The sequence below is a fragment of the Engystomops pustulosus genome, chromosome 10, assembly GCF_040894005.1.
Source record: "Engystomops pustulosus chromosome 10, aEngPut4.maternal, whole genome shotgun sequence".
Lineage (NCBI taxonomy): Eukaryota > Metazoa > Chordata > Amphibia > Anura > Leptodactylidae > Engystomops > Engystomops pustulosus.
The window spans coordinates 94,225,583-94,247,967 of NC_092420.1; the positions used below are offsets into that span (position 1 = coordinate 94,225,583).

The 22,385-nt window shown below is 43.2% G+C and overlaps 1 protein-coding gene across 11 annotated transcripts in view; it reads right to left on the bottom strand.

Moving 5' to 3' along the window:
- DAB1 (DAB adaptor protein 1) overlaps window positions 1-22,385 on the bottom strand; it is a 507,503-nt gene that overhangs the window by 153,714 nt on the left and 331,404 nt on the right. For 10 of the 11 annotated variants that reach the window (XM_072128817.1, XM_072128821.1, XM_072128814.1 and 7 more), the window contains exon 4: window positions 11,769-11,892. The exons of the other annotated variant lie outside the window; for it this stretch is intronic. The gene's annotated coding sequence lies outside the window, so the exon portion shown is untranslated. The remainder of the gene's footprint in view (window positions 1-11,768; window positions 11,893-22,385) is intronic. 11 annotated transcript variants of the gene reach the window in all.

A 22,385-nucleotide genomic window follows, 5' to 3' on the forward strand; every position in this document is an offset into this window, starting at 1 on the left:
TGAAGTGCAGCTTATTAAAACAAGATCAATAAAGACGATTGTGCTGAGGCTGAAACTTGTCTACTTCAATAGTCTTTTGGTACAAGACGCACCTGAGCCTGGAGGAGGAGGAGGAGGAGGAGGAGGAGGAGGAGGAGGAAGAGGAGGAGGAGGAGGGTGGCCATGAGCACTGACAGAGCTACATAGTGAGGACTGTGGAAAAAAGACACTAAGAAAAGGAAGAGAAGGGAAACAATTCTGTTTTAAAAGATAACCATCAACCTCTGCTCTGCTTTGCACCTGACCTCTCTGCTGTCTCTGCTGTGCTCTGCACCTGAGCTCTCTGCTGTCCCTGCTGTGCTCTGCACCTGAGCTCTCTGCTGTCCCTGCTGTGCTCTGCACCTGAGCTCTCTGCTGTCCCTGCTGTGCTCTGCACCTGAGCTCTCTGCTGTCCCTGCTGTGCTCTGCACCTGAGCTCTCTGCTGTCCCTGCTGTGCTCTGCACCTGAACTCTCTGCTTTCCCTGCTGTGCTCTGATCCTGAGCTCTCTGCTGTCCCTGCTCTGCTCTGCACATGAGCTCTCTGCTGTCCCTGCTGTGCTCTGCTCCTGATCTCTCTGCTGTCCCTGCTGTGCTCTGATCCTGAGCTCTCTGCTGTCCCTGCTCTGCTCTGCACATGAGCTCTCTGTTGTCCCTGCTGTGATCTGATCATGAGCTCTCTGCTGTCCCTGCTGTGCTCTTCTCCTGTGATCTCTGCTGTCGTTGCTGTGCTCTGCTCCTGAGCTCTCTGCTGTCCCTGCTGTGCTCTGCTCCTGAGCTCTCTGCTGTCCTTGCTGTGCTCTGCTCCTCTGATCTCTGCTGTCTCTGCTGTGCTCTGCACCTGAGCTCTCTCCTGTCCCTGTTGTGCTCTGCTCCTGTGCTCTCGGCTGTCCCTGCTGTGCTCTGCACTTGAGCTCTCTGCTGTCTCTGCTGTGCTCTGCACTTGAGCTCTCTGCTATCCCTGCTGTGTTCTGCACCTAAACTCTCTGCTGTGCCTGCTGTGCTTTGCTCCTGTGCTCTCTGCGGTCCCTGATGTGCTCTGCTCCTGTGCTCTCTGCTGTCCCTGCTGTGATCTGCACTTGAGCTCTCTGCTGTCTCTGCTGTGCTCTGCACCTGAGCTCTCTGCTGTCTCTGCTGTGCTCTGCACCTGAGCTCTCTGATGTCCCTGTTGTGCTGTGCTCCTCTGATTTCTGCTGTCTGTTCTGTGCTCTGATACTGAGATTTCTGCTGTCCCTGCTGTGCTCTGCACATGAGCTCTCTGCTGTCCCTGCTGTGCTCTGATCCGGAGCTCTCTGTGGTCCCTGCTGTGCTCTGATCCTGTGCTCTCTGCTGTCCCTGCTGTGCTCTGCACATGAGCTCTCTGCTGTCCCTGCTGTGCTCTGATCCAGAGCTCTCTGTGGTCCCTGCTGTGCTCTGATCCTGTGCTCTCTGCTGTCCCTGCTGTGCTCTGCACATGAGCTCTCTGCTGTCCCTGCTGTGCTCTGATACTGAGCTCTCTGCTGTCCATGCTGAGCTCTTCTCCTGTGCTCTCTGCTGTCCTTGCTGTGCTCTGCTCCTGAGCTCTGCACTTGAGCCATCTGCTGTCTCTGCTGTGCTCTGCACCTGACCTCTCTGCTGTGCTCTGCACCTGAGCTCTCTGATGTCCCTGCTGTTCTCTGCAACTCTGATCTCTGCTGTCTCTGCTGTGCTCTGCTCCTCTGATATCTGCTGTCCCTGCTGTACTCTGCTCCTGAGCTCTCTGCTGTCCCTGTTGTTCTCTGCTCCTGAGCTCTCTGCTATCCCTGCTGTGTTCTGCACCTAAACTCTCTGCTGTCCCTGCTGTGCTCTGCTCCTGTGCTCTCTGTGGTCCCTGCTGTGCTCTGCTCCTGTGCTCTCTGCTGTCCCTGCTGTGATCTGCACTTGAGCTCTCTGCTGTCTCTGCTGTGCTCTGCACCAGAGCTATCTGATGTCCCTGCTGTGCTCTGCTCCTCTGATCTCTGCTGTCTCTTCTGTGCTCTGATACTGAGATTTCTGCTGTCCCTGCTGTGCTCTGCACATGAGCTCTCTGCTGTGTTCTGCACCTATAATTTATGATGTCCCTCCTGTGCTCTGCACTTGAGCTCTCTGCTGTCCCTGCTGTGATCTTCACTTGAGCTCTCTGCTTTCTCTGGTGTGCTCTGCACCTGAGCTCTCTGCTGTCTCTGCTGTGCTCTATACCTGAGCTCTCTGCTGTCTCTGCTGTGCTCTGTACCTGAGCTCTCTGATGTCCCTGCTGTGCTCTGCTCCTCTGATCTCTGCTGTCTCTTCTGTGCTCTTATACTGAGATCTCTGCTGTCCCTGCTGTGCTCTGATCCTGAGCTCTCTGCTGTCCCTCATATGCTCTGCAACTAATCTCTCTGCTGTCCCTGCTGTGCTCTGCAACTGATCTCTCTGCTGTCCCTGCTGTGCTCTGCTCCTGAGCTCTCTGCTGTCCCTGCTGTGCTCTGCAACTGATCTCTCTGCTGTCCCTGCTGTGCTCTGATCCTGATCTCTCTGCTGTCCCTGCTGTGCTCTGCACCTGAGCTCTCCGCTGTCCCTGCTGTGCTCTGCAACTGATCTCTCTGCTGTCCCTGCTGTGCTCTGATCCTGATCTCTCTGCTGTCCCTGCTGTGCTCTGCTCCTGAGCTCTCTGCTGTCCCTGCTGTGCTCTGCAACTGATCTCTCTGCTGTCCCTGCTGTGCTCTGATCCTGAGCTCTCTGCTGTCCCTGCTGTGATCTGCACTTGAGCTCTCTGCTGTCCCTGCTGTGCTCTGATCCCGAGCTCTCTGCTGTCCCTGCTGTGATCTGCACCTGAGCTCTCTCAGCTATTCCACAGATTCTCAGTTCTTGCAGTAAATAGGACTTGTCTCCTCCAGAAATTAAACCTTCTTTTCTCCAGACACAGTGCCCACTTGTCTTTTCATATAATTTAATCCATACCCCTTATCATTTTTGGGTTTTTCATTGTACCCGCTACAGCTCCAGGGCCTCCTTTTTATGGACTGGTGAACAGGACTATATTGCATATTCCAGATGAGGCCAAAACAATACCTTGTACAGTGTAATATTACAACCCTATCCTGAGAGTACAGACCACTACTGATACATGAAAAGATCCTACTGGCTTTAGAGGCAGCTGATTGACATTGCATGCTGTTATTCAATTTATGAACTTCTAGTCACCCATATTTTGCCTTTGGATTATTAGACCCCAGGTACATAACCTTATATTTACCCACATTGAACCTCATTTGCCAAGTGGACGACCAAACAGACAAGGGGTCATTTATTTTAGGATTTTTTTTGCTCCTATGTACAAGAATATAAATACTATAATACTGCCCCTAAGTACAAGAATATAAATACTATAATACTGCCCTCTATGTACAAGAATATAACTACTATAATACTGTCCCCTATGTACAAGAATATAACTACTATAATACTGCCCCCTATGTACAAGAATATAACTACTATAATACTGCCCCCTATGTACAGAAATATAACTACTATAATACTGCCCCCTCTGTACAGGAATATAACTACTATAATACTGCCCCCTATGTACAAGAATATAACTACTATTATATTGCCCCCTATGTACAAGAATATAACTACTATAATACTGCCCCCAATGTACAAGAATATAACTACTATAATACTGCCCCTATGTACAATACTATAACTACTATAATACTGCCCCCTATGAACAAGAATATAACTACTATAATACTGCCCCCTATGTACAAGAATATACTATAATACTGCCCCTATGTACATGAATATAATTACTATAATACTGCCCCCTATGTATAAGAATATAACTACTATAATACTGCCCCCCTATGTACAAGAATATAACTACTATAATACTGCCCCCCTATGTACAAAAATATAGCTACTATAATACTGCCCCCCTATGTACAAGAATATAACTACTATAATACTGCCCCTATGTACAAGAATATAACTACTATAATACTGCCCCCGATGTACATGGATATAACTACTATAATACTGCCCCCATGTACAGGAATATAACTACTATAATACTGCCCCCTATGTACAGGAATATAACTACTATAATACTGCCCCCTATGTACAGGAATATAACTACTATAATACTGCCTCCTATGTACAAGAATATAACTACTATAATACTTCCCCCATATGTACAAGAATATATCTACAATAATACTGCCCCCTATGTACAGGAATATAACTACTATAATACTGCCCCCTATGTACAAGAATATAGCTACTATAATATTGCCCCCCTATTTACAAGAATATAACTATTATAATACTGCCCCCGATGTAAACGAATATTACTACTATAATACTGCCCCCTATGTACAGGAATATAACTACTATAATACTGCCCCCTATGTACAGGAATATAACTACTATAATACTGCCCCCTATGTACAAGAATATACCTACTATAATACTGCCCCCTATGTACAAGAATATAGCTACTATAATACTGCCCCCTATGTACAAGAATATAACTACTATAATACTGCCCCCTATGTACAGGAATATAACTACTATAATACTGCCCCCTATGTACAGGAATATAACTACTATAACACTGCCCCCTATGTACAGGAATATAACTACTATAATACTGCCCTCTATGTACAAGAATATAACTACTATAACACTGCCCCCTATGTACAGGAATATAACTACTATAATACTGCCCCCTATGTACAAGAATATAAATACTACAATTCTGCCCCCCGATGTACAAGAATATAACTACTATAATACTGCCCCCATGTACAAGAATATAACTACTATAATACCGCCCCCTATGTACAAGAATATAACTACTATAATACTGCCCCCTATGGACAAGAATATAACTACTATAATACTGCCCCCTATGTACAAGAATATAACTACTATAATACTGCCCCCTATGTACAAGAATATAACTGCTATAATACTGCCCCCTATGTACAAGAATATAACTACTATAATACTGCTCCCTATGTACAAGAATATACCTACTATAATACTGCCCCTTATGTACAGGAATATAACTACTATAATACTGGCCCCTATGTACAAGAATATAACTACTATAATACTGTCCCCTGTGTACAAGAATACAACTACTATAATACTGCCCCCTATGTACAAGAATATAACTACTATAATACTGCTCCCTATGTACAAGAATATACCTACTATAATACTGCCCCTTATGTACAGGAATATAACTACTATAATACTGGCCCCTATGTACAGGAATATAACTACTATAATACTGTCCCCTGTGTACAAGAATACAACTACTATAATACTGCCCCCTATGTACAGGAATATAACTACTATAATACTGCCCCCTATGTACAAGAATATAACTACTATAATACTGCCCCCTATGTACAGGAATATAACTACTATAATACTGGCCCCTATGTACAAGAATATAACTACTATAATACTGCTCCCTATGTACAAGAATATACCTACTATAATACTGCCCCTTATGTACAGGAATATAACTACTATAATACTGCCCCCTATGTACAAGAATATAACTACTATAATACTGCCCCCTATGTACAAGAATATAACTACTATAATACTGCTCCCTATGTACAAGAATATACCTACTATAATACTGCCCCTTATGTACAGGAATATAACTACTATAATACTGGCCCCTATGTACAGGAATATAACTACTATAATACTGTCCCCTGTGTACAAGAATACAACTACTATAATACTGCCCCCTATGTACAGGAATATAACTACTATAATACTGCCCCCTATGTACAAGAATATAACTACTATAATACTGCCCCCTATGTACAGGAATATAACTACTATAATACTGGCCCCTATGTACAAGAATATAACTACTATAATACTGCCTCCTATGTACAGGAATATAACTACTATAATACTGCCCCCTATGTACAAGGATATAACTACTATAATACTGCCCCCTATGTACAGGAATATAACTACTATAATACTGCCCCCTATGTACAAGAATATAACTACTATAATACTGCCTCCTATGTACAGGAATATAACTACTATAATACTGCCTCCTATGTACAGGAATATAACTACTATAATACTGCCCACTATGTACAGGAATATAACTACTATAATACTGTCCCCTATGTGCCGGAATATAACTACTATAATACTGCCCCCTATATACAAGAATATAACTACTATAATACTGCCCCCTATGTACAAGAATGTAACTACTATAATACTGCCCCCTATGTACAAGAATATAACTACTATAATACTGCCCCCTATGTACAAGAATATAACTACTATAATACTGCCCCCTATGTACAAGAATATAACTGCTATAATACTGCCCCCTATGTACAAGAATATAACTGCTATAATACTGCCCCCTATGTACAAGAATATAACTACTATAATACTGCCCCCTATGTACAAGAATATAACTACTATAATACTGCCCCCTATGTACAAGAATATAACTACTATAATACCTCCCCCTATGTACAGGAATATAACTACTATAATACTGCCCCCTATGTACAAGAATATAACTGCTATAATACTGCCCCCTATGTACAGGAATATAACTACTATAATACTGCCCCCTATGTACAAGAATATAACTACTATAATACTGCCTCCTATGTACAAGAATATAACTACTATAATACTGCCCCCTATGTACAAGAATATAACTACTATAATACTGCCCCCTATGTACAAGAATATAACTGCTATAATACTGCCCCCTATGTACAGGAATACAACTACTACCGTATAATACTGCCCCTATGTACAAGCATATAACAGCTATAATTCCTCCTTATCCTATGTAACAGTATAGGTGTCTATTATCGGTATAACACGGTGTACGGTGTGCTGTATACTCCTTCCAGTCTAGTATAAAACTTTAGTAAATTGGTCTCTGCAGTCGGGGTAACAGGCTGGAAAGTTCTTCCGCCATCAGTCCTGGGTGTTCTCTGCGGTCTCTTTGCCTGCAGGCGGCTGCACTTCATTTGCTCGCCTCTAAAGAGAAATTTGTAAAAAAAAGCGAGAACCTCTTTGTGGCGGAGGAGGCGGCGGCACGGCCTGGAGTTACCTCACTGGTGGAGAATGCCGGTGCCGCTATCAGATGTATAATTGGTTGCTAAGTGCCAGAGTGAAATGATTCAGTGATTTCTCGGGCAGTTCCTGCTCCGCTCGGCCGTTTTGCTCAAAGTAAAATTAGATAATTGCCCCCCGTGTATGTAATGCAAACTGCACTGTCCGTACCGCCACATCGTCACATAAACTGTACCGTATGTCATGTCAGGCCGGGGTAAAAAATACACAACCTGCTCTACATTCTCAAGTCCTTGCCTTCACTGCAGCCAATGTAACCTACTGTCCCTGGAGAGATGTGTAATCAGACCTTTGTGTATGTTGTTAGTAGCAGCAGGACTGTGATATATGGATTTATATTCCAGGATTGTAGCTTCTCCAAGTGCACAGGGGTCATGTCCTCACACTATTGTTCTCTGTGCTCTCCGCAGCCAGTGTTATGTATTGTCCCCGGAGAGATGTGTAATCAGACCTTTGTGTGTGTTGTTAGTAGCAGCAGGACTGTGATATATGGATTTATATTCCAGGATTGTAGCATATGCAATTGCACTGGGGGTGTGTCCTCACACTGCTGTGCTCTCTGCAGCCAGTGTAAGCTATTATCCTAATTATTTGTCTAATTATACCTTTGTGTGTTGTTAGTAACAGCAGGACTGTGATACATGGATCTATATACCAGGATTTTGTAGGGTATTATGAGGTCTACATCCATATCCCTCAGGTGAAGTCATCTGAGCATTAGATCTGGATCACTCTAGTCTAGAACAAAGTGCTTACTCTCCATTATGATCTAGAGTCAATGGGGCTCATTTACTAAGGATCCGTCGGATGCATTTTCGTCAGGTTTCCCGACAATTTCCATTTTGCGCCGAATTGCCCAAGGTTTTTGGCGCACACGATCAGATTGTGTCGCATCAGCGCCAGCTTGCACGCAACAGAAATGGGGGGGGGGGGCATGCCGTCGGACAACGCGCAGGATTTAACATTTAAAATTGTGCCGCATGATCCGCACTTACAAGCAGCGGGAAGAAGCAGGTGAACTCCGGCGGACCTTGGGGCAGAAGCGACGGATGCAGGAACTCGGGCGCACTAGCTACGTGAATCGTGCCGGACCCGAATCCCCGTCGGACAACGCACCGCGGGATCGCGACAGGACCGGGTAAGTAAATCTGCCCCAACGTTTTGCTCTAGAACAGTAATTTGTGGTTCTCTATGGAATAAAAGCGGGGGCTTCTACTATATTCTAGATCTGATAACATTTCACTCTAGAATGTGACAGTTATGAGCTGGATTATCTAAACTATGACATCATCCTATGACATCACAGGTGGATGGCAGGACCCACCCACTCCCAGGTAAGAAGACAAAGCAATCTAGAATGTTCTGCAGTGTTCTGTAACAATCTGCGGCGGAGGATCTTTAAGAATTCTCATCACAGTCGTGGAGAAGCCACAAAGACAAATTGATTCTTTATTGTCTGCTAACAATATAAATCTACTGACGTCTATCAACCTCTATCAGATGCAGCTGAGCAGGAATGAGATGATGCCCTTTCACCTCTACCCCGACCCCATGACCCCGATACTCAAGGGGTGACATTGGACAAGACATTCATCCAATGCGTTTTCTTGTCTGTTACATATATTACTGACACTAAACTTCCTAGGAATGTTACAGTATATGGGGTTCCATCACCTCAGTCCACGTAGGATTTTATTACTATTTCCTATGTACCTCTAGACCACCTTTTTTTTCCCTGAATTTACTAGAATTGGGTAATATCCATATCAAGCGCTTCATTTTTTTCCATAAGAATGGCAGCATGGTGCTATCAGCGCCCCCCTTTATACACAGGCTGGTCACGGTATTACATGTAAAGAACAATGTGGTAGAGATGGAGGCGATGCCCTATAGCAGTGATGGCTAACCTATGGCACTGGTGCCAGAGGAGGCACTCGGAGCCCTTTCTGTGGGCACTCGGGCCATCACCAGAGATGACTCCAGGTATCTTCCTGCAGTCCCAGACAGCCCAGGACTTGCTGTGCACAGAGCTATTTTAAAGTGACAGCTCAACCTGGGACTATTTTCTGCTTTATCGGTGCCTCAGGTGCTGGTATCAATGAAAACTGTGAGAGAGAAGGGAGTATAAATCACAAATTACATTTCTGTGTTGCCACTTTGCGATAAATAAGCGGGTCTTTGTTGTAGTTTGGGCACTCGGCCTCTAAAAGGTTTGCCATCACTGCTCTATAGGCCAGTGACGTGTCTCATACAGGATAATAGAAATTCACAAAAGAAACAATGTATTCCCGCCGCTCCTCCTCGTCAGCGCTATTCCAAGTCCTTGTATTTTCCGAGAAAAATGAAGTAGCGGCCGGGAGTCCTCTGTGATTTAACAAGTAGCGGTGTGTGATCAGAGTAATTACCAGGAATTGGCAGAACTCCGCAGACTAAATGGACTGTATCGCCTGTCAATTCCAATGTTTCCATTTTACTACGTTAAAAATCACGTCTGGAATATTTTGTAAAATCAGATCAGACATTTGGCAAATGGAATTCAACGAAAAAAGAATTGGAAAAAAATCACTGCAGATTTTGGAGGGGGAAGCGATCACAATCTATATGTGTCCTGTGTCCTCACACACGGTAGATATACACAAGACATATATACACAATGGTGATACAGTATATACACAGGAAGTATATACACAGGACATATACACACGGGAGATACAGTATATACACAGGACATATACACACGGGAGATACAGTATATACACAGCACATATATACAAAGGAGATACAGTATATACACAGCACATATATACACAGGACATATACACACAGGAGATACAGTATATACACAGGACGTATACACACAAGATATATACACACCGGAGATACAGTATATACACAGGACGTATACACACAAGATATATACACACCGGAGATACAGTATATACACAGGACGTATACACACAAGATATATACACACCGGAGATACAGTATATACACAGGACGTATACACACAAGATATATAGACTATACACAAGACATATATACTTGGTCGCTATAGACTTTGTCACCGTGATTTATCAGGTTTATGAATAAAATGCAAGCAGTAAACTCTGACACTTTTGACTGAGTTGAAGGAAGAAGACAACAGGGGGAAGGTGCGAGACTTGTGCTTATCCTCATGGTTCGCTAGGCCCCCTGTGCCTCACACCTAAGTAATCTCACTAATTCTATGTGACATTATAGACTGCATTCCCAGGAGGAGACGTTAACTATGGATAGAGAGATAGATAGATAGATAGATAGATAGATAGATAGATAGATAGATAGATAGGAGATAGATAGATATGAGATAGATAGATAGATAGATAGATAGATAGATATGAGATAGATAGATAGATAGATAGATAGATAGATAGATAGATGATAGATAGGGGATAGATAGATAGATAGATAGATAGATAGATAGATAGGAGATAGATAGATAGATAGATAGATAGATAGATAGATAGATAGGGGATAGATAGGAGATAGATAGATAGATAGATAGATAGATAGATAGATAGATAGATGATAGATAGGAGATAGATAGATAGGAGATAGATAGATAGATAGATAGATAGATAGATAGATAGATAGATAGATAGATAGATAGGAGATAGATAGATAGGGGATAGATAGGAGATAGATAGATAGATATGAGATAGATAGATAGATAGATAGATAGATAGATAGATAGATAGATAGATAGATAGATAGGAGATAGATAGATAGATAGATGATAGATAGGAGATAGATAGGAGATAGATAGATATGAGATAGATAGATAGATAGATATGAGATAGATAGATAGGAGATAGATAGGAGATAGATAGATAGATAGATGATAGATAGGAGATAGATAGGGGATAGATAGATAGATAGATAGATAGATAGATAGATAGATAGATAGGAGATAGATAGATAGATAGATAGATAGATAGATAGATAGTTAGATAGGAGATAGATAGATAGGAGATAGATAGGAGATAGATAGATAGATATATAGATAGAGAGAGATAGAGAGAGATAGATAGGAGATAGATAGATATGAGATAGATAGATATGAGATAGATAGATAGATAGATAGATAGGAGATAGATAGATAGATAGATAGATAGATAGATAGATAGATAGATAGATAGGAGATAGATAGGTAGATAGATAGATAGGAGATAGATAGATAGATAGATAGATAGATAGATAGATAGGAGATAGATAGATAGATAGATAGATAGATAGATAGATAGATAGGAGATAGATAGGTAGATAGATAGATAGGAGATAGATAGATAGATAGATAGATAGATAGATAGATAGATAGAAGATAGATAGATAGATAGATAGATAGATAGATAGATAGATAGATCTATATCCCAGTTCTGGACTCCAGAGGTACAGCAGAAGACAACTCATTTTGGAGTCTGTTTTCTAGAAGTTGATGGTGGGTGGGTCTCTAGCATAAAGTATCCCCAGTTTGATTCTGGATGGATAGATAGTTGATTTTTGGGTCATGTTACTGAGGGGGAGGTGCCGCCTGTCTCCTCTGCTACTTGGAAGGAAAGATGAGGTTGTACCTGGCACTTACCTTCCCCATAGTGAATCATGGTGTCTGCTGGGTGGGTCGGTGGGTGGATAGCAGGATGATGGGTCCAGTAGTCGCTCACTTTCTTCTTTGGCTCATGATGATGTCACACGAAGCTCTGGAGACTCTGGAAGACAAGCAGGGAGCAGGTTGTGTGTGAGTCGGCCGATGTGTCCGGACAATCCATCATGCAGGGCAGAGGGACAGCGGCTTGTACTGTCACTGCTCCAGGACCGCAGCCTGTGCTGAGAATCCTCAATCAGGGGGCTCCAGCGATCCCCCCACTCGCTCCCCCCAGCCCTCGCTCTCCCACAGCCACAGATCCCTGCGCTAATCGCCAGCAATTTACACTCAGAGAAAGATGGAGGAATATCAAAGTTTTGCTGGAGAATTGCTGCGTGTGCAAGTTACAGAGCGATGAGCAGGAGCCGAGGAGCCGCCAGAGACTCATTTTCTGGGTGACCACATGGAGAGTTCAAAGGCTGCAAAAATAGGGGGAGAAGTGGAAATCATCAGACTCCCAGAGACCGACAGGTGACTGCAGCCAAAATCTACCACATACTATTAATGGACAATCTCCTATGCAGATCTATGTGTCTCCATGGTAACAGACTACAAGAAATCATTGTGTGGTCAGATGCAATCTACTATACATGAGGTTCAAATAGGCATAGAAAACCACAGGGGCAACAATATACAAAGTATCCATCATATAGCAAAATAGAAATAACAGAAATAACTTCCCGCCATGAAACTTTATCTAAAAAATTCTGCTTTTGTTTTATTATACCACAGCTCCCGTGCAGATTTGTGCGTTTCCATGGTATCAGACTACAGGACAACCTTGTGGTGTCAGATCCAGTAGACATATGTTATTTTACCCCCCTTACTCCTCATCCTACAGATACTACAGGAGGAGGCAGATGGAAGGGAGTAAAACATGACTGCAGGAGCCCACTACACCAGGATGGATTGTTGTCTGTTACCATGGAGACACTCTGGTCTGCAGAGAAGCTGCCTATAAACATGGTGGAACATTTGTAATCAATATTATTTTGACACCGTTTTGCAACAATAATCATCTCATATTAACTACAAGGAACCTATCTATCTATCTATCTATCTATCTTCTATCTATCTATCTATCTATCTATCTCCTATCTATCTATCTATCTTCTATCTATCTATCTCCTATCTATCTATCTATCTATCTCTTATCTTTCTATCTATCTATCTATCTCATATCTATCTCCTATCTATCTTTTCCTATCTATCTATCTATCTATCTATCTATCTATCTATCTATCTATCTTCTATCTATCTCCTATCTATCTATCTATCTATCTTCTATCTATCTCCTATCTATCTATCTCCTATCTATCTATCTATCTATCTATCTATCTCCTATCTATCTATCTATCTATCTATCTATCTCATATCTATCTATCTATCTATCTATCTATCTATCTATCTATCTATCTCTTATCTATCTATCTACTATCTATCTACTATCTATCTATCTATCTCATATCTATCTATCTATCTATCTATCTCATATCTATCTATCTATCTATCTATCTATCTATCTATCTATCTATCTATCTCCTATCTATCTGTCTATCTATCTATCTCATATCTATCTCCTATATATCTATCTGTCTATCTATCTATCTCCTATCTATCTATCTCCTATCTATCTTCTCCTATCTATCTATCTATCTTATCTATCTTCTATCTATCTCATATCTATCTCCTATCTATCTATCTATCTATCTCATATCTATCTATCTTCTATCTTCTATCTATCTATCTATCTATCTATCTATCTATCTATCTATCTCCTATCTATCTATCTATCTATCTATCTCATATCTATCTATCTATCTATTTATCTATCTCCTATCTATCTGTCTATCTATCTTCTATCTATCTATCTATCTCTCATATCTATCTATCTATCTCCTATCTATCTATCTATCTATCTATCTATCTATCTATCTATCTATCTATCTATCTATCTTCTATCTATCTCATATCTATCTATCAATCTATCCATCTATCATGTATCTATCCATCTGATACAGGGGTGTAACTACAGTGAAAGCAGCCATAGCAGCAGTAATGGGGCTCACATTGTCAGGGGCCCCAGCAACCAGGATATGCAGAAAATATATATATATATCTGTATAAGCTGTTTGTCTGCATATGGTATTGTATGTATGAATGTATATATACTGTGTGTGATTGTAACTCACATGTGTGAGTATATGTATATTTTTTAAGGAGGAAAGGAGGCCCCCCATTCTGAAGTTTACTATGTGGCCCCTAGTGACGCCCCTGATCTCATATCTATCTGTATCTCATCTATCTTCCCGTTTCTTTGCACTTTTCGCGTCCCTGTTATGCCCCTGGAGATCGTGGGTTGCTCCAGCCCCCAGTAACCTTGTCCATTAGCAGCTCTCGCATTGTTCTAGATACTTCTGTCGTGTGCTTTTTGTAGCACTTGATTCCTCATCTTCTGATGGGTAGAATGATTATTGTAATTTTCCTTCTCTGGATCCAGGAACAATGACTCTAATGACTGTTTCTGACGGGAGACAAAGAGGCAGGTAAATAGAGTGAGTGGCGGGGATGAGGCCCTGCGCCGCGAGGAGCCGGCGCCCGATAATGGGTCATTACTGGAGCACTTCTTATCCTTAAGTGGACCTCCGCCTCCCCATGACTCCCCCTGACCTGACAAGTGGAGGTAATTATTCTCGTTCTCAAGAATTCACACAAAAAATGTAGTTTTTAAAAAATAAAAAGCTTTAACCCCTCGTGTGACTCTGACAACCTGCGAGAACCTGACAACGTGTCACTGCAAGGACCGGTGTCAGGGGCAGATTTACTTACCTGGCCCATTCGTGATCCAGCGGCGCGTTCTCTGCGGTGGATTCGGGTCTTCCGGCGACTCACTAAGGCAGTTCCTCCGCCGTCCACCAGGTGGCGCTGCTGCGCTGAAGTTCCCTGGAATGCACTGATCTTCACCAAGCCGGACCGTGTGAAGGTAAGCGCGAGTCCAGCGTCACTTTTTTTTTTTTAAATGCGGCGTTTTTTCCGAATCCGTCGGGTTTTCGTTCGGCCACGCCCCCCGATTTCCATCGCGTGCATGCCAGCGCCGATGCGTCACAATCCGATCGTGTGCGCCAAAATCCTGGGGCAAATCAGGGAAGATCGGCGCAAATCGGAAATATTTGGGTAACACGTCGGGAAAACGCGAATCGGCCCCTTAGTAAATGACCCCCAATGTGGGCGAGAACCTCAGGGGCTCTACGAGGCATCTGGAGCGGCTCTGACGCTTATTATCAGCAGGATTTACTGTTCCATATTACATGACACGGATATAAAACCTCAGACACATCGGGCATTGTATTTCTGTCCAGAGTAAAAAGGTGAATCACACCCCAACGCCCCCCTCCGAGAGCGCAGCAGCGCACCCTCTGCAGCCCATAATAAGAGGCGATTTGTGAATTGTTTAGAAAAGATTTAAAAAAAATCAATCCCAGAGATCGAAAGAGAAATAACATCTACAAAATAACGAGACATAAGAGGTTCAGCAAATATTCAGTCGATAATCAGATGTCCTAATGTCGGCTATTTGTGTATCTCAGCGCGGATTAGTCAGTCCTGTGAATATCGATGGCAGATAGCGATCCTGGATCATTCCCCGCACAGCCCTGGATCTTCTGACAAACCAGTGGAGACCAGAGAAGCCCCTGTGATGTGCACCCGGTATAGTATACAGGTCTATCATTCTACGTGGTGTCAGAGCCGGCGGATGGAGACCGGGTGCTATGACGTCTCCCATACACTGCACACAGAAAGTACAGGAGAATCTCCTTCATAACTCTCTCCTCCATCACAGAGCACATCAGCAGGATTACATATAAGTACTGACCAGTATTGATGAGAATAAAGCACTTGGGGTGAGATAGAAGCTTCCTATTATCTCCAGCAGCCTCTGCCTGTGGCTTCTTCTCTCCTCTATCACTGAGCACCATCAGCAGGATCATATAGAACACTACATAGAAGAACTGACCAGTACTCATGAGAATAAAGCACTTGGGGTGAGCTAGAAACTTCCTATTATCTCCAGTAGCCTCTGTCTGTGGTTTCTTCTCTCCTCCATCACTTAGAAACATCGGCAGGATCATATAGGACACTACATAGAAGAACTGACCAGTACTGATGGTAATAAAGCACTTGGGGTGAGATAGAAACTTCCTATTATCTCCAGTAGCCTCTGCCAGTGGCTTCATCTCTCCTCTATCACTGAGCACCATCAGCAAGATCATATAGGACACTTCATAGAAGAACTGACCAGTACTCATGAGAATAAAGCACTTGGGTGAGATAGAAACTTCATATTATCTCCAGCAGCCTCTGTCTGTGGCTTCTCCTCTCCTCCATCACTGAGCACCACCAGCAGGATCATATAGAACATTACATGGAAGTACTGACCAGTAATGATGAGAATAAAGCACATGGGGTGAGATAGAAGCTTCCTATTATCTCCAGTAGCCTTTGTCTTTCTGCTATCACTCAGGTTCTCCTCCCCTCTCCATAGACTTCTAGGTAAACCATTTCATAGTGAATATGAGTTTCAGGGGGAGGCAATAAGGTGAGAGAAATACTTTCCTCGGATTGAAAAGTTTTCTTGTATTTGTTCCCACTAATGATTTATACAAAGATAATTCTCCAGAAATCACACTCACATCTCATTATCTTCCTTCGATCAGTCCAGTCATAACATGACCCATCACAGTGTTCATAGAGGGGAACCAGGACCCCGTTCTTGGGATTGGTGGGGGCCTCTGAATTGGTCTTTAATAATCACAATTCTGGATGCAGTGACAGTTACAATGATGTGAACCAGTGTATATTAGACAGACACACAGGAGCTCATTTACTAAGGGTCCATCGGACGCATTTCTGTTGGGTTTCCAGAATTTTTCCTTTTTGCCCTGAATTGACTTGGGTTTTTGGTGCACGCGATCAGATTATGGCGCATCGGCGGCGGCTTTTATGCAAAACAAATTGGAGTGCATGGCCGTCGCACAACCAGAGTGATTCGGACAAATCGCAGGATTTAAAAATGAAATTGTGTCGTAAGATCAGCACTTACATGCACCGGGAAGAAGAAGGTGAACTCCAGGGACCTGAGCGGGGAAGTGACACATGCAGGATATCGGGGCAGGATCTTAGTGACTCCCCGCACAGCACATTATACACGGACAATGCACTTACATGCACCAGGAAGAAGAAGGTGAACTCCAGGGACCTGAGCGGGGAAGCAACACATGCAGGATATCGGGTGCAGGATCTTAGTGACTCCCCGCACAGCGCATTATACACGGACAATGCACTTACATGCACCAGGAAGAAGAAGGTGAACTCCGGGGACCTGAGCGGGGAAGCGACACATGCAGGATATCGGGTGCACGATTTTAGTGAATCGCGGAAGACCCGAATCCACATCGGACATTCCGGATCGCCGGCATCAACGGGATGGGTAAGTAAATGTGGCCCACAGTGTTCCAGCACCTCTGCTGTGTGCAGCGCATCCGCATTAAAAAGGGATTTTATAAAGTTGTTAAAAAGTTGAAATAATTTACAGTTCTACAAAAAATAAAAACAAATAATAACTATATAATAATAATGATAATAATAATAATGATATAAATGTTACAGTCTCGTGCTTCCCGGGTGCAGGTCTATAGGTGGCGCTGTGGAGGAGCCGGCACATCGGAGGTCCCGACGCGCTGCCAGATGTACAAATGTCTTCTGCTTCTCCCACAACATTGAAAAGAAATCCTGAACCCAGGAATTAGGCGAGAAAACTTACAATGTAACTCACGTCTCAGATTGTTCACAAGGCGCCTTCCCCATGTCCCTCCTCTACTACCGACCCCCTCCCGCTCCAGACATGGCCGCTCTCTCCTCCCTGTGTATCTAATTCTATCCTGTTTGATACTGCTGCTGAGCTGTGTATCTAATCCTATCCTGTGTGATACTGTCTGCTGAGCTTTGTATCTAATCCTATCCTATGTGATACTGCTGCTGAGCTGTGTATCTAAGCCTATCCTGTGTGATACTGTCTGCTGAGATGTGTATCTAATCCTATCCTGTGTGATACTGTCTGCTGAGATGTGTATCTAATCCTATCCTGTGTGATACTGTCTGCTGAGCTGTGTATCTAATCCTATCCTATGTGATACTTCCTGCTGAGATGTGTATCTAATCCTATCCTGTGTGATACTGCCTGCTGAGATGTGTATCTAATCCTATCCTGTGTGATACTGTCTGCTGAGCTGTGTATCTAATCCTATCCTATGTGATACAGCCTGCTGAGCTGTGTATCTAATCATATCCTGTGTGATACTGCCTGCTGAGATGTGTATCTAATCCTATCCTGTGTGATACTGCCTGCTGAGATGTGTATCTAATCCTATCCTGTGTGATACTGTCTGCTGAGCTGTGTATCTAATCCTATCCTATGTGATACAGCCTGCTGAGCTGTGTATCTAATCCTATCCTATGTGATACTGCCTGCTGAGATGTGTATCTAATCCTATCATGTGTCTTATCATATCAATTCAGTAGCCTTTTTCAAGCCATTAGCTGAAACGTTGCACCCTGGAAAAAGGTAACCCCGCTTTTTTGGAAATTTTTTTGAAGAGTTCCGCCTTTTTTCATCTTTTAGACAGATAGATAGATTCATTCTGCAGCCATTACCCTCCATCCCTCTTCTCATTGATCATCATCTCTAGGTCTCTGTTGGACGGGTCGGCGCCCCCCCCCCCCACCTTCAGTGATGATCCCCCCCTCCTGCTCATTAGTCTTCATTACTTCTCTCTGAGACTCGTGTCCTTCTCCTGTGTAGAGGTCGGGCCGTGCACTTCATTTACTCTCCATGATCTCTACAGAGGTGGGGACAGAGGAGGATTTAAAGGTGAGACCCTAATTCTAGATCCCTCAAGCATAAAAGGATCATAAAAGCTGCTCTTATAAGGATATTCCTTCAAGTTGTTGAAATTACTTATTACAAGATCTCTGCTTGCTGCTAGTAAATGGTAGCCCTCCTGTTTCTGTTCAGGGGTAATCACCTTACTTTTCTGAGTTTAGAAGTCGAGACAATTGTATCTAATCTGGACAATGCTCTGTGAGCTAAACTGCCTGGACTCCAGACTGATACATTGTAGTAAACTGAAGGGATTCGTAGCAGCTGCTTGGATCTGTCCTGTATTATCTATCTATCTATCTCCTATCTATCTATCTATCTATCTATCTATCTATCTATCTATCTATCTATCTCCTATCTATCTATCTATCTCTCTATCTATCTATCTATCTCCTATCTATCTCTCTATCTATCTATCTATCTCCTATCTATCTATCTACTGTCTATCTCCTATCTATCTATCTATCTATCTATCTATCTATCTATCTATCTCCTATCTATCTATCTCCTATCTATCTATCTATCTATCTATCTATCTATCTATCTATCTATCTCCTATCTATCTCTCTATCTATCTATCTCCTATCTATCTATCTATCTATCTATCTCCTATCTATCTATCTATCTATCTATCTATCTATCTATCTGTCTATCTATCTATCTCCTATCTATCTATCTACTGTCTATCTCCTATCTATCTATCTATCTATCTATCTATCTATCTATCTATCTATCTATCTCCTATCTATCTATCTCCTATCTATCTCTCTATCTATCTATCTATCTATCTATCTCCTATCTATCTATCTATCTCCTATCTATCTATCTATCTCCTATCTATCTATCTATCTACTGTCTATCTCCTATCTATCTATCTATCTATCTCCTATCTATCTCCTATCTATCTATCTATCTATCTATCTATCTATCTATCTATCTATCTATCTATCTATCCATAGTGTGTTGGGCTTGAAAAAGGCTCCTCGGAGCCGAAACGTCGCTGTTTTGTTGCTGACTATGGAATAAAGAACTTACACTTTTTTCATCACAATTAGTGCTGCCCACTTTCTTCAATATATCTATCTATCTCCTATCTATCTATCTCCTATCTATCTATCTATCTATCTATCTATCTATCTATCTATCTATCTATCTATCTATCTATCTCCTATCTATATCATATCTATCTATCCATCCATCACTTTTAAAGTGACATAGCCCCATTTCTCCTATGTAATGTAACCTTCCTCGCTCCTCACAATGTATGAAGCTGCTGGTCATCTAAGCCATTGTGAGATATATTGTTCCTATATCCAATGACCCTCCCCCCCCTCCCCAATCTCCTCCTGACCGGCTTTACATCAAATCCCAGACAATCAGTGATAGCAGAATGTTACATGGAAGTGAAAGGCCGTAAAGTACAATTAAGTTCTGCAGCAGACCATCATCACAGTCATCATCCTCGCCCCGTCCGCCAGCACACGTCGCCTCAATCTTTATCAGGCAGCTGACACCCCAATCTCAGGCGCCATTCAGACCTCATAGTCTCCATTCAAATTTCCCCAAAAGTCATAAATAGAACTTCTGGATGTTCTCCATGTCCTAATGAGCTCCAGGTTGTCAGTCTGAAGTCTCCGGAATATGGAAGGCTGTCAGATAAATGTATCCGTGAAGAGACGGAAGCACAAATTGGATTGTTGAAACATCAGGGACCTCGTATTAACCAGGACAGGTACTTAAAGAGACGCCGGAGCCCTTCTTCTAAGGATGACAGTGACGGAACATTCCGCCTCTCCGCGGCCATCTTATCATATCATTAGCGTCTCTTGATAGGAGTAACAATCTTATTATGGCCCTGTTGTCTGACGGATCCAGGACATAATTATTAGACTTTTATTTGGAATTTTCCGTCTCTGTCTCTCCTCGGATCTCTGCCTCGCAGCATTTGACGTTTTAATTTTATATCTGCGGACCGCAGGGATCAAGATTTCAGTCTAGAAGTAATTGTCTTGATGAATTCTTGTTTAGGAGAAATAGATACTTTGTTTTATCTGTTGTGTTGTTACAATAAGATGTAAGAACTGTAGATTGTTACATTGGGGCACATTTACGGAGGAGTTCCCCAAAAATGAATTATCTGTGTATAACGCCCTGTGCCGCGATTCACTAGGATTGTGCGCCCGATTTCCTGCATGTGTCGCTTCCCCGCTCAGGGCGCGTTCACACGTTGCGTTTTGGTCGCGTTTTCATTGCGTTTGAAACGCATATACAACAGCTGATGAGAGGTGATTTGCCTAATTACATCGCTGCTAACATTTCCGTTTACAAAACGCATCGTAAACGCGATGTTAACGCATGCGTTAACATTGCGTTTAGAAACGTAAACGGTAATGTAATTAGGCAAATCACCTCTCATCAGCTGTTGTATATGCGTTTCAAACGCAATGAAAACACGACCAAAACGCAACGTGTGAACGCGCCCTCAGGTCCCCGGAGCTCACCTTGTTCTTCCTGGTGCATGTAAGTGCATTGTCCGTGTATAATGCGCTGTGCGGGGAGTCACTAAGATCGTGCGCCCGATATCCTGCATGTGTCGCTTCCCTGCTCAGGTCCCCGGAGTTCACCTTCTTCTTCCTGGTGCATGTAAGTGCATTGTCCGTGTATAATGCGCTGTGCGGGGAGTCACTAAGATCCTGCGCCCGATATCCTGCATGTGTCGCTTCCCCGCTCAGGTCCCTGGAGTTCACCTTCTTCTTCCTGGTGCATGTAAGTGCATTGTCCGTGTATAATGCGCTGTGCGGGGAGTCACTAAGATCGTGCGCCCGATATCCTGCATGTGTTGCTTCCCCGCTCAGGTCCCCGGAGTTCACCTTCTTCTTCCTGGTGCATGTAAGTGCATTGTCCGTGTATAATGCGCTGTGCGGGGAGTCACTAAGATCGTGCGCCCGATATCCTGCATGTGTCGCTTCCCCGCTCAGGTCCCCAGAGTTCACCTTGTTCTTCCTGGTGCATGTAAGTGCATTGTCCGTGTATAATGCGCTGTGCGGGGAGTCACTAAGATCGTGCGCCTGATATCCTGCATGTGTCGCTTCCCCGCTCAGGTCCCCGGAGTTCACCTTCTTCTTCCTGGTGCATGTAAGTGCATTGTCCGTGTATAATGTGCTGTGCGGGGAGTCACTAAGATCCTGCGCCTGATATCCTGCATGTGTCGCTTCCCCACTCAGGTCCCCGGAGTTCACCTTGTTCTTCCTGGTGCATGTAAGTGCATTGTCCGTGTATAATGCGCTGTGCGGGGAGTCACTAAGATCGTGCGCCTGATATCCTGCATGTGTCGCTTCCCCGCTCAGGTCCCCGGAGTTCACCTTCTTCTTCCTGGTGCATGTAAGTGCATTGTCCGTGTATAATGCGCTGTGCAGGGAGTCACTAAGATCCTGCGCCCGATGTCCTGCATGTGTCGCTTCCCCGCTCAGGTCCCCGGAGTTCACCTTCTTCTTCCTGGTGCATGTAAGTGCATTGTCCGTGTATAATGCGCTGTGCGGGGAGTCACTAAGATTGTGTGCCTGATATCCTGCATGCGTCACTTCCCCGCTCAGGTCCCCGGAGTTCACCTTCTTCTTCCT